This window comes from Eptesicus fuscus, chromosome 1 (genome assembly GCF_027574615.1).
Source record: "Eptesicus fuscus isolate TK198812 chromosome 1, DD_ASM_mEF_20220401, whole genome shotgun sequence".
NCBI classification, from domain to species: domain Eukaryota; kingdom Metazoa; phylum Chordata; class Mammalia; order Chiroptera; family Vespertilionidae; genus Eptesicus; species Eptesicus fuscus.
The window spans coordinates 43115633-43125904 of NC_072473.1; the positions used below are offsets into that span (position 1 = coordinate 43115633).

At 43.9% G+C, this 10272-nt stretch overlaps 1 non-coding gene and 1 pseudogene across 1 annotated transcript; one reads left to right on the forward strand and one right to left on the reverse strand.

Moving 5' to 3' along the window:
* The first annotated feature begins 974 nt into the window (after window positions 1-974).
* On the forward strand, window positions 975-1138 carry LOC114228991 (U1 spliceosomal RNA). The gene has a single exon (XR_003615091.1). It is a non-coding gene; the product is annotated as a U1 spliceosomal RNA (small nuclear RNA).
* Window positions 1139-1410: 272 nt separating this feature from the next.
* On the reverse strand, window positions 1411-1649 carry LOC103302443 (cyclin-dependent kinases regulatory subunit 2-like; annotated as a pseudogene).
* Between the last annotated feature and the right edge of the window lie 8623 nt (window positions 1650-10272).

Here is a 10272-nt window from a genome sequence, read left to right on the forward strand (position 1 = left end):
AACTTCTTTTTAAATTTATTTTTATTTTTTAAGCTTTTATAAATGAGGTTTAACACATACCAATTTAGGGGAGTGTTAGTACAAGTCTGCACACCTACGCACAGCCATGGCCACAGCAGCGGACAGGCCCTCATACCTTTAGTCATATTCACGTTTGAAAAACATGAATGTTTCTTGTCTGTCTACATTTTTACAGTCACAGTCAACTACTTCCCAGACTCTATGCTTCACTTCTCTCTCCTGTCAGATCCAGTTTACATGGCACCAGGGTAGGTTTTTAGGCATAAGAAGAGAGGCAACCAAGATCAAGGCCAGAGTATTGATCCCCAAGAGTTAGAGAAAGGGGATGGTATCTCTTCCTACTAAGAAGAGGTGAAGGTGAAGGGATAGTCCTCATCCTACGCATTCAGTACAAACGCAAAGAGAGAGAGGTACCATTAAAAAGGTATGACGAACTGCCAACTGCTCCTGCCAGCTACCCCATGGCAAAGTATTTCACATAACTTCTTTACTAAAAGGCTTATCTTTGCCTTGAGCAGCAAGGCTTGTCTGTTGTTTGTGAATCTAGGTCAGTGATGGGCAACCTTTTGAGCTTGGTGTGTCAAACTTCGCCAAAAAACTGAGCATAACTCGGGTAGTGTGTCACTTTGAGGAAAAAACTAACTCCAAGACTCTAGTCGCAAATGTTTCATCCTCAGGAGCAGCAAATGTTTCATCCTCGGCTTGCGGCCGCCTGTCATCAGAAATGGCTGCGCGTGTCAGTGCTGACATGTGTGTCATAGGTCCGCCATCACTGATCTAGGTTAACACACCTTTGAATAAACCCTAATCACTCTCAAGGGAGCACATAATCTTGTGAAATATCCTGTAATCCAATCCCTACCTTGCTTTCTTTCTCTTTCATGTAACCTTCCTTAGTTTCATACATTTTAAAAATGCAGCATAAAAACTTTATTTAACAAAAATAACAGGGAATACTTACCTGGTAGGGGAGATATCCTGATCACGAAGGTGGTTTTCCCAGGGTGAGGCTTATCCATTGTACTCCAGATGTGTTGACCTCTGTGATTTCCCCAAATGTGGGAAACTCGACTATATAATTTGTAGTAGTGGGGGACTGTGTTCACACTCTCCCCTTGCCAAAAAATAAAAATAGTAACAGGTAAAGTCAAACAGGCACTTATATTAAGAGAAAAAGAAATTAGAATAAATTTCATATTAAGCATCTTAAAGTAACCTACTTGTAGTTGCATTTAATTGAGTTTCTGTTGCTGTGAAAAAAGCTCATGCATAGATAGGTATGGATGAGTGATTTGTACATTTTTCCAGTATTCACTGAAAACTGCCTTATATACACATATACATTAAATTTGAAAAAAAAAGATTTAATTGATGATCCCCAGATACACTTCATTTTTGTTGATCTTTTGGGAAAGCTCTTATAATAAAAGGATATGTGGTTCTGGCTCATTAATCACCTAATGAACCTAGCCTAGACTCTGTTGGACACCAAGTCTCCTCCATTCCTCTTTTCACATTGGATGGGTTTGGGGTACTTGCTTGGAAAGTTATCTGGGTAATATGACATGCCATTATTCATAGTGCTCTTTGAAGTATTTGTCTGAGTAGTAGACCTTCTTGTTGGCCATCCTGCCAGCAGGTTAGTGTTGTGGAGGGGGAGAATTAGGGAGGGGGGAACAGGTGCAGCATACCAACTATCTGTGGAAGGCCAAGGCAATGACCTAACTTCCTTAGTTCCATATGTAACCTGAAATGTATAAAAGAAATTGCAAAACTGTCATTCTCTGGAGATTTGAGATCTTGCTTCCTAGCATGTCAGTTTGGCTCAAACAAATTCTCATAAGAATTCTCTACAGCTTTGGACATTTCTTATAGTGACACAGACACATTTTAGTCTCTGAGTTTAGCTCCTATGGGACTCTGCCCCTTTATAAATTACTAGTGGCCTGGTGCGTGAAATTCATGCATGGGGGAGGGTGTCCCTCAGCCTGACCTGCACCCTCTCACAATCCAGGACTGCTGGCTCCTAAGCGCTCACCTGCCTGCTTGCCTGATCACCCCTAACCATTCTGCCTGTTGGCCTGCTCGCCCCAACTGCCCTCCCCTCCTGGCCAGATTTCCCCTAACCACCTCTGCCTCAGCCCCACCACCATGGCTTTGTCCGGAAGGATGTCTGGAAGGTCTCCCGGTCTAGTTAGCATATTACTCTTTTATTAGTATAGATCAGTGATGGCGAACCTATGACACACGTATCAGCACTGACATGCGTAGCCATTTCTGATGACACGTGGCCGCATGCTGAGGATGAAACATTTGTGTTCCTGAGGATGAAACATTTGCGACTAGAGTCTTGGAGTTAGTTTTTTCCTCAAAGTGACACACTACCCAAGTTATGCTCAGTTTTTTGGTGAAGTTTGACATACCAAGCTCAAAAGGTTGCCCATCACTGGTATAGATTATGATTGTGTGTTTTTTAATATTTTAGGCTTTTTTTATTTTTTAAAATAAATCTTTATTGTTCAGATTATTACAATTGTTCCTTTTTTTTCCCCCCATAGCTCTCCTCCACCCAGTTCCCACTCCTCCCTCTGGCCTTACCCCCCGCACTGTCCTCATCCATAAGTGTACGATTTTTGTCCAGTCTCTTCCTGCACCCCCCACACCCCTTTCCCCCCGAGAATTGTCAGTCCACTCTCTTTCTATGGCCTTGATTCTACTATATTCACCAGTTTATTCTGTTCATCAGATTTTTTATTCACTTGATTTTTAGATTCACTTGTTCATAGACATGTATTTGTTGTTCATAATTTTTATCTTTACCTTTTTCTTCTTCTTCCTCTTCTTAAAGAATACCTTTCAGCATTTCATATAATACTAGTTTGGTGGTGATGAACTCCTTTAGCTTTTGCTTATCTGTGAAGCTCTTTAACTGACCTTCAATTTTGAATGATAGCTTTGCTGGTTAGAGTAATCTTGGTTGTAGGTTCTTGCTATTCATCACTTTGAATATTTCTTGCCACTCCCGTCTGGCTTGCATAGTTTCTCTTGAGAAATCAGCTGACAATTGTATGGGTGCTCCCTTGTAGGTAACTAACTGTTTTTCTCTTGCTGCTTTTAATATTCTCTTTGTCTTTTGCTCTTGGCATTTTAATAATGATGTGTCTTGGTGTGGTCCTCTTTGGATTCCTTTTGTTTGGGGTTCTGTGCACTTCCTGGACTTGTAAGTCTATTTCTTTCACCAGGTGGGGGAAGTTTTCTGTCATTAATTCTTCAAATAGGTTTTCAGTATCTTGCTGTCTATCTTCTTCTGGCACCCCCATAATTCGGATATTGGTACACTTGAAGTTGTCCCAGAGGCTCCTTACACTATCTTCATATTTTTGGATTCTTTTTAGTTTTTGCTTTTCCAGTTGGGTGTTTTTTGCTTCTTTGTATTTCAAATCTTTGACTTGATTCTTGTGATCCTCTAGTCTTCTGTTGGATCTCTGTATATTATTTTTTATTTCAGTCAGTATATGTTTAATTTCTAGTTGGTCCTTTTTCATATCCTCGAGGGTCTCACTAAATTTATTGGCCTTTTCTAGGAAATTCTTGAAAAACCTTATAACCATGGTTTTGAACTCTATATCCAGTTGTTTGCTTTCCTTCATTTCTTTCATTTGTGACCTGTTTCTTTGTCTCTGCATTTTGGCTGTTTTCCTGAGTTGATAGAGTTGCTTTGTGTGGTAGGTGTCCTACAGGGCCCAGTGGCTCAGCCTCCCCCAGTTACCTGAGGTTGACACTATTGGTGCACCCCTTTGTGGGCTGTGTGCACAGTCTTGTTGTAGTTAAGCCTTGATTGTTGTTGGTATCACTGGGAGGAATTGACCTCCAGGCCAATTGGCTGTGAAGATCAGCTGTGTCTATGATGGGAGAACTTCTGTGCTGGAGACACCCTTTTGAGACAAGAGTGTGTCCCTTATGGATCTGAGGAGTTGTAATCTGGATGGTCCCACTCTGACCCCTGAGTACACTGGCTCTTGGATCTCCAAGGAGGTGCTAATTTAGCCTCTGCCTTAGGCCACCCAGCAGGAGCTACAGAGAGATCTGCAGATTTCTCTTCTTTGTTTGGGTTTTGGAGGTGCCCAGATGAGGCCCAGCTGTGAAGCAATGCAAGCTGCTGCGGGGCCTTGGGCCTTCTTTTGGGTGTTCTGGGTCTCACTGACTCAGTTGCAGTTTGTTAGGTAAGATTAGAATTCAAAGGACCAGGCTATTCATATGCAAAAGCCTCTGTGCTCAGCTTGGATGAGGTGGAGTCTCAGGATGGAGCAAACCGCAATGGCTTCCCGTCAGCCCTGCCCTAAGAGGCCCCTGGTTCTCTGTGTCTTTTGGTAATCGCTGCAAGCACCTCTGAGAGAAAGCTGCCCTAGAGTTTCGCCCACTGCCAGACAGTTCAGTTTTTCCCCTGTATGATTCTGGGTCCCCAGAGTCTCGCCCAGAACTGGAGTTCAGAGCAGTCAGGAGCTTTTGTCTCCCTCCTGGTTGAGAAAGCCATCTGCGTACTCAGTTGCCAGCCCTTTTTCCATGCACCTCCATACCTCTGCCTTCTGCAGCTCCTGTGAGTCTCAGTGGTGGCCATCTTGTGTCCACATGGGGGCAGGATCTTTGACCACATGGGAGCAGCTATATTGTGTGTTGCAGTGATGATCAATCTGCATATTACTCTTTTATTAGATAGGATAGAGGCCTGGTACAGGGGTGTGGGCCAGCTGGTTTGCCTTGAAGGGTGTCCCTGATCAGGGTGGGGTTCCCTTGGGGTGTGGGGCGGCCTGAGCGAGGGGCCTGTGGTGGTTTGCAGGCCGGCCACGCCCCCTGGCAACCCAAGCGGAGGCCCTGGTATCTGGAATTTATTTTCCTTCTACAATTGAAACTTTGTAGCCTGGAGTGGAGCCAAGCCTGGGGCTCCCTCCGTGGCTGGCAGCCATTTCTGTTGGGTTTATAATTGAAACTTTGTAGCTTAAGCGGGTGGGCCCGGCCAGGGTGTGCGGAAAGCTTTGCTTCTCCTGTTGCCGCCGGCAACCCTGGCTTGCTCTCTCAAGCTCCGTTCTGCCGCCATTTCTGTTTGAATTTTTTTACCTTCTATAATTGAAAATTTGTAGCTTGAGTGGAGGCTTAGGCCTGGCAAGGGCAGGCGGAAAGCTTGGCTTCCTCTGTTACCTAGGAAACCTTGCTCTCTGTGGCTGTAGCCATCTTGGTTGGATTAATTTGCATACTCACGCTGATTGGATGGTGGGCGTGGCTTGGTGTGTCAGCGGTATGGTCAATTTGCATATTTGTCTATTATTAGGTAGGATAAAGCCAGCGATCAGAACAACCTGTCTCTATGATGCCCACTGTGGCCAGTGAACCTGCCTGATTGGGAGGTAAGGCCAGCTGGCCAACCTCCCACACCCTTCCATCCGGCCGGCCCTGCCCCTGATCAGTCTGCTGCAAACAGATTGGGCAGCAGCCCCTTCCCCCAGCCGTCCCCGTCCCTGATCACCCCCAACCCCAGCAGGAGGCAGAGCCTACTGGCAAACCTCCTGCAGCCCCTTCCCCCACCCAGCCCCACCCCAGATCAGCCCCCACCAACCCGATCGGCCAGCGGCCCCTCCCCCCAACCAGCTCTGCCCCCAATCAGCCCCCCTACCCTGATCAGGGGCAGGGTCTGCTGCCAACCACCCATGGCCCTTCCCCCAGGCCACTGGCGCCCAATCGCCCTCCCCACCCCATTCGGTGGCGGAGCAGGTTGGCCCACTGCCCACAGCCCCTCCACATGGCTGGCCCCACCCTGATCATCCCCCACCACCCTGATTGGCCCTCAGCTTCTCCCCCAAGCCAGGTTCACCCTGATTGGCCCCCCACACACACACACTAATTGGGGGGTAGGGCTGGCCAGCCAACCTCCCACGGCCCCTCCCCCAGCCACTGACCCAGGATAGGCTCCCCCACCACATTCATGGGTGGGGCAGGCTAGCCCATCACCCACAGCCCCTCCCTATGGCCGGCCCTGCCCCCAATTGGCTCCCCCACCCCAATCGGGGGTGGAGCCCACTGGCCAATCGCCTACGGCCCCTCCACCCAGCCGGCCAGGCCCACCTCCTGCCATCTCCTCCTGATAGGCCCAACCCCAATCCGCCCCAATTGGGGCCGGGCCAGCCGGACCCCACCCATGTACGAATTCATGCACTGGGCCTCTACCATTAAAATAATATGTTAGAGTTATTTACCATTGTGAATGAAAAAGGAGCCACATACCAAACTTGACAAGCTTAGGGGAAGCCTGCATGGGCCTTACAAACTCAGAGACCAAAAGTAACCACATAGGATGGTCTAAAATGAAAATTTCCTAACTAAAAGCAGTTTATGGTATGTAGTCATTGTCCTAAGCTAGAATCTTCCTTGATAAAGGTCAATCTTTATCTTAATTGTTTCTGCCTACTTTTTTTTTCATCTATGATAATATAAGAGCATCACTGTAATTTTCTTTTTCCAGACCCCTTAGGGCACAATTTCCCACCAGAACAGACCACAAAACCCCTATTGTCATTGTTATTGTATTGTTAACTGTTAGCTATCTTATACCCACTAATGTAAAAGAAGTATCAGTTTTATTTTTTATTTAATACAGAGATTTTTCTCCTTTGCTTTCTTCCACCTCCCTAATCTATCACCAACAGGTTTTATGTAAGTCCTTTTTGCCTCCCCCTTTGATTGTCATGTATAAAATAAGGTGCAAAACTGCCATTCTCTGGAGCATTTTCTCAATCCATTGAGATTTTGCTTCCCAGCAATTGTAGTTAGTTTGGCTCAAATAAACTCATAAAAATTCTTACGGTTTGACATTTCTTATGTCAACATTTTCTTGGCACAGTCAGCAGGATTCTGAAGAAGCCCACCCAAGACCACTTTGCAGAGCTGAACTTGTGCTTGGTACCAGCAGGGGCCCATTGTGCCTCACTCTGGCTCCTTGATTTGCATCTGGTGAACTTGGGTGAGTTTTTCTTGGAATTCTGGGCCTTTCTGCTTTAAGGTAAGAGGCCAGATTTTATTTGAGCTTTTTTTTTTAATCCTTAAGGTGGAGCTAAAGGTTAAGAGTTGAGAGAACCCAGGCTAAAGATGAGAGTTAAGAACTCAGGATAAGAGAAAAAAATGGCTGGCTGATTTTTATCATTGGCTTTTCAATTGGAATTGCTTTCTGAGAGTATGAACAAAATGTTTTTGCTGAATAAATGAGAGCTTGAACTCTTTAATCTCCAAAGATAAGGGACACTTCCTCCCTCTAGCTCGACTTTTGGGTATTCTTAGGTGACTAAGAATCTTTTGGGAGGCGTTAGGGGGTATCCCTCATGACATGCAGGAGCCCCATAGGAAATTCCAACTGTAATTTAAAAATTGACTTGTTCAAGGCCACACACATAAAGGTTGGTTACCTAGCACTCTTGAGTCCTCATGGCTATATTAGATAACCCATGAGAGAAAACAATATATGTAAGAGGGTTCAGATAACTGCGGGAAGCCACCGATTGCCAATACTGTCAGTGCACCAAAGAACACAGAAAGCCAATGGACCTTGAGCGTTAGCAGGGCTGACGCTAAGCACCGATTGTAAAAATAATGGTGGCCAAGGCAATTCCCTAACCTTATAATCCTTTTACTGTTTACAAAACTTTACCTTTGATATGCCTGTATGCATTACTAGAGGGCAAGATGTGTATCTAAAACTGAATAAAAATCTGATGGGACCCAATCTCCAGGGTGCCTCTTCAAGAAAAGGTCTCCACCTGGGCCCGCATGCCTTCTAAATTCATATTTCTTGTATAGTATTTTCATTTGTGCGTTGGCCCTTCCTTCAGATCCTGAACCCTGCTGCAAAGGTTGTGGCAGATGACTTGGGAGGTGACAGCCCTATGGAGCTCAACCCATAACCAGCACACCTCAACCTGTGAAAGAATGTAGGAGGCTAGCAGCCTGACTCTGTACCTAATTAACCAGTATCCCTAATGCACATTCTTGTTAGTCTATAATTAAGTCACTGCCCCTTCCTTAATTATTTGGTCTTGCAAGACCTATTTACCTAAATACTCCCAATTTACAAGGGCCATAAACCAAGGATGTAACAGCTTAACTAGAGGGAGGTCACTGGCGCCATCCAGGTTAGACATTTAGACACAATCTAAATTCCCCATTCTAACTGACTCAGGAGGAGCTTTGAAAGTCTACCACAGAAGCCTAGTGGTTAGGAAACAAAGAAACTCAGAAATATATATAAGGAGAAAATCTCATTATATCATTTGTTCAGGCTTTGGATCTTTGAGTCCCCTGAACCAGCAGCGCTGCTTTGAATAAAGGTTTCCTTTCCTGATACTTTCGAGTGTTCAGCTGTCCCTTCTTCTGCACCAATTCTATAGCAAACCCACTACACACTACCCCTAGAAATTTTGTTCAGACTCTGCAGATCTCAAAATAAAACTAAAATTAATATGGGAAATTGTACCTACAAGGGTAGTAACTTCCAACCCCCAACCCCCATTAATACTCTTGCAGATATACAATAAATAGAAAACCTTTACTGGCAAGTATATACCAAAATGGGAAGCTTTACCTAGAAGTGATATCAACTTAAAATGGCCAAAATGAAACTCTTTTAATACCTAAATTATTTTGGTTTGCATTAAAAATGAGAAAAAGTAGGCTCTAAGATTAAACTGAATAAATGGGAAGCATATCTTGATTGGAAATTAGAAGTTCCAGGCAGAACAGAGATAAACACTCTTCTATAAAAGAAGTTAAAAGAACTTTTAGAGCCTATCTCTGAAATAAGGAAGGCTCTGAACCTGTTCAATGCCAACACCTCAATTTTCCCTCTTCAACTGTCCTTCTATACTCTTTTCTTCATTGTTTGAAATTACTCTTCTTTGCTCTACCTTCTTTGTGTTTTTTTAAAGTATTTTTTATTGATTTTTACAGAGAGAGGGAGGGAGAGGAAGATAGAAACATTGATGACAAGGGAAACATTGATCAGCTGCTTCCTGCATGCCACCACTGAAGATAGAGCCCACAACCCCAGCATGTGCCCTGACCAGGAATCCAACTGGAAACTTCTTGGTGCATGGGTTGACAATCAACCACTGAGCTACATCAGCCAGGAGATCTTTCCTCTTTCTATTCTTACCTTTTCCTTTAAAAAAAATTATATTATTGTTGAAAGTATTACATATGTCCTATTTTCCCCCATTGACCCTTTCTAGCCTGCCGCTGCCCCTACCCCAGGCCTTAACCATCCTATTATCTGTGTCTATGGATTATGCATATATGCATACAAGTTCTTTGGTTAATCTCTTCCCACCCACCCACCCACCCTCCCCCACCTTCCCTATAAGATTCCCCAGTCTGTTCTTGCTTCTATGGCTCTGGATCCATTTTGTTCATCTGTTTGTTTTGTTCATTAGATTCCACATATGAGTGAGATCACCTGATAGTGTCTTTCTCTGAGTAGTTTATTTGATTTAGCATAATACTCTCCAGGTCCATCCATGATGTCTCAAAGGGTAAGAGAGTCTTCTTTTAAAAAATCCTTCTTTTATACTACTGCATAGTATTCCATGGTATAATTGTACCACAGAATTTTTCTCCACTCATCTATTGGTGGGTACTTAGGCTGTTTCCAGATCTTAGCTATTGTAAATTGTGCTGCTATGAACATAGAGGTACATATATTCTTTCTGATTGGTGTTTCAGGTTTCTTAGAATATATTCCTAGAAGTGGGATCACTGGGTCAAATGGCAGTTCCATATTTAATTTTTTGAGGACACTCCATACTGTCTTCCTTAATGGCTGTACCAGTCTGCATTCCCACCAGCAGTGTACTAGGGTTCCCTTTTTCTCCACATCCTCACCAGCACTTGTCATTTGTTGATTTGTTGATGGTAGCCATTCTGACAGATGTGAGGTGATAACTCATTGTCATTTTAGTTTGCATCTTTCTGATGATTAGTGAGCATTTTTTCATATGACTCTTGGCCCTCTGTATATCTCCTTTGGAGAACTGTCTATTTAGGTCCTTTGCCCATTTTTAAATTGGATTGTCTTCTTTTTATTAACTTATATGAGTTCCTTATATATTTTGGATATTAGCCCTTTATCAGATGTATCAGTGCCAAATATGTTATCCCATACGTGGGTTACCTTTTCATTTTGTTGATGGTTTCTTTTGCTGTGAAGAAGCTTTT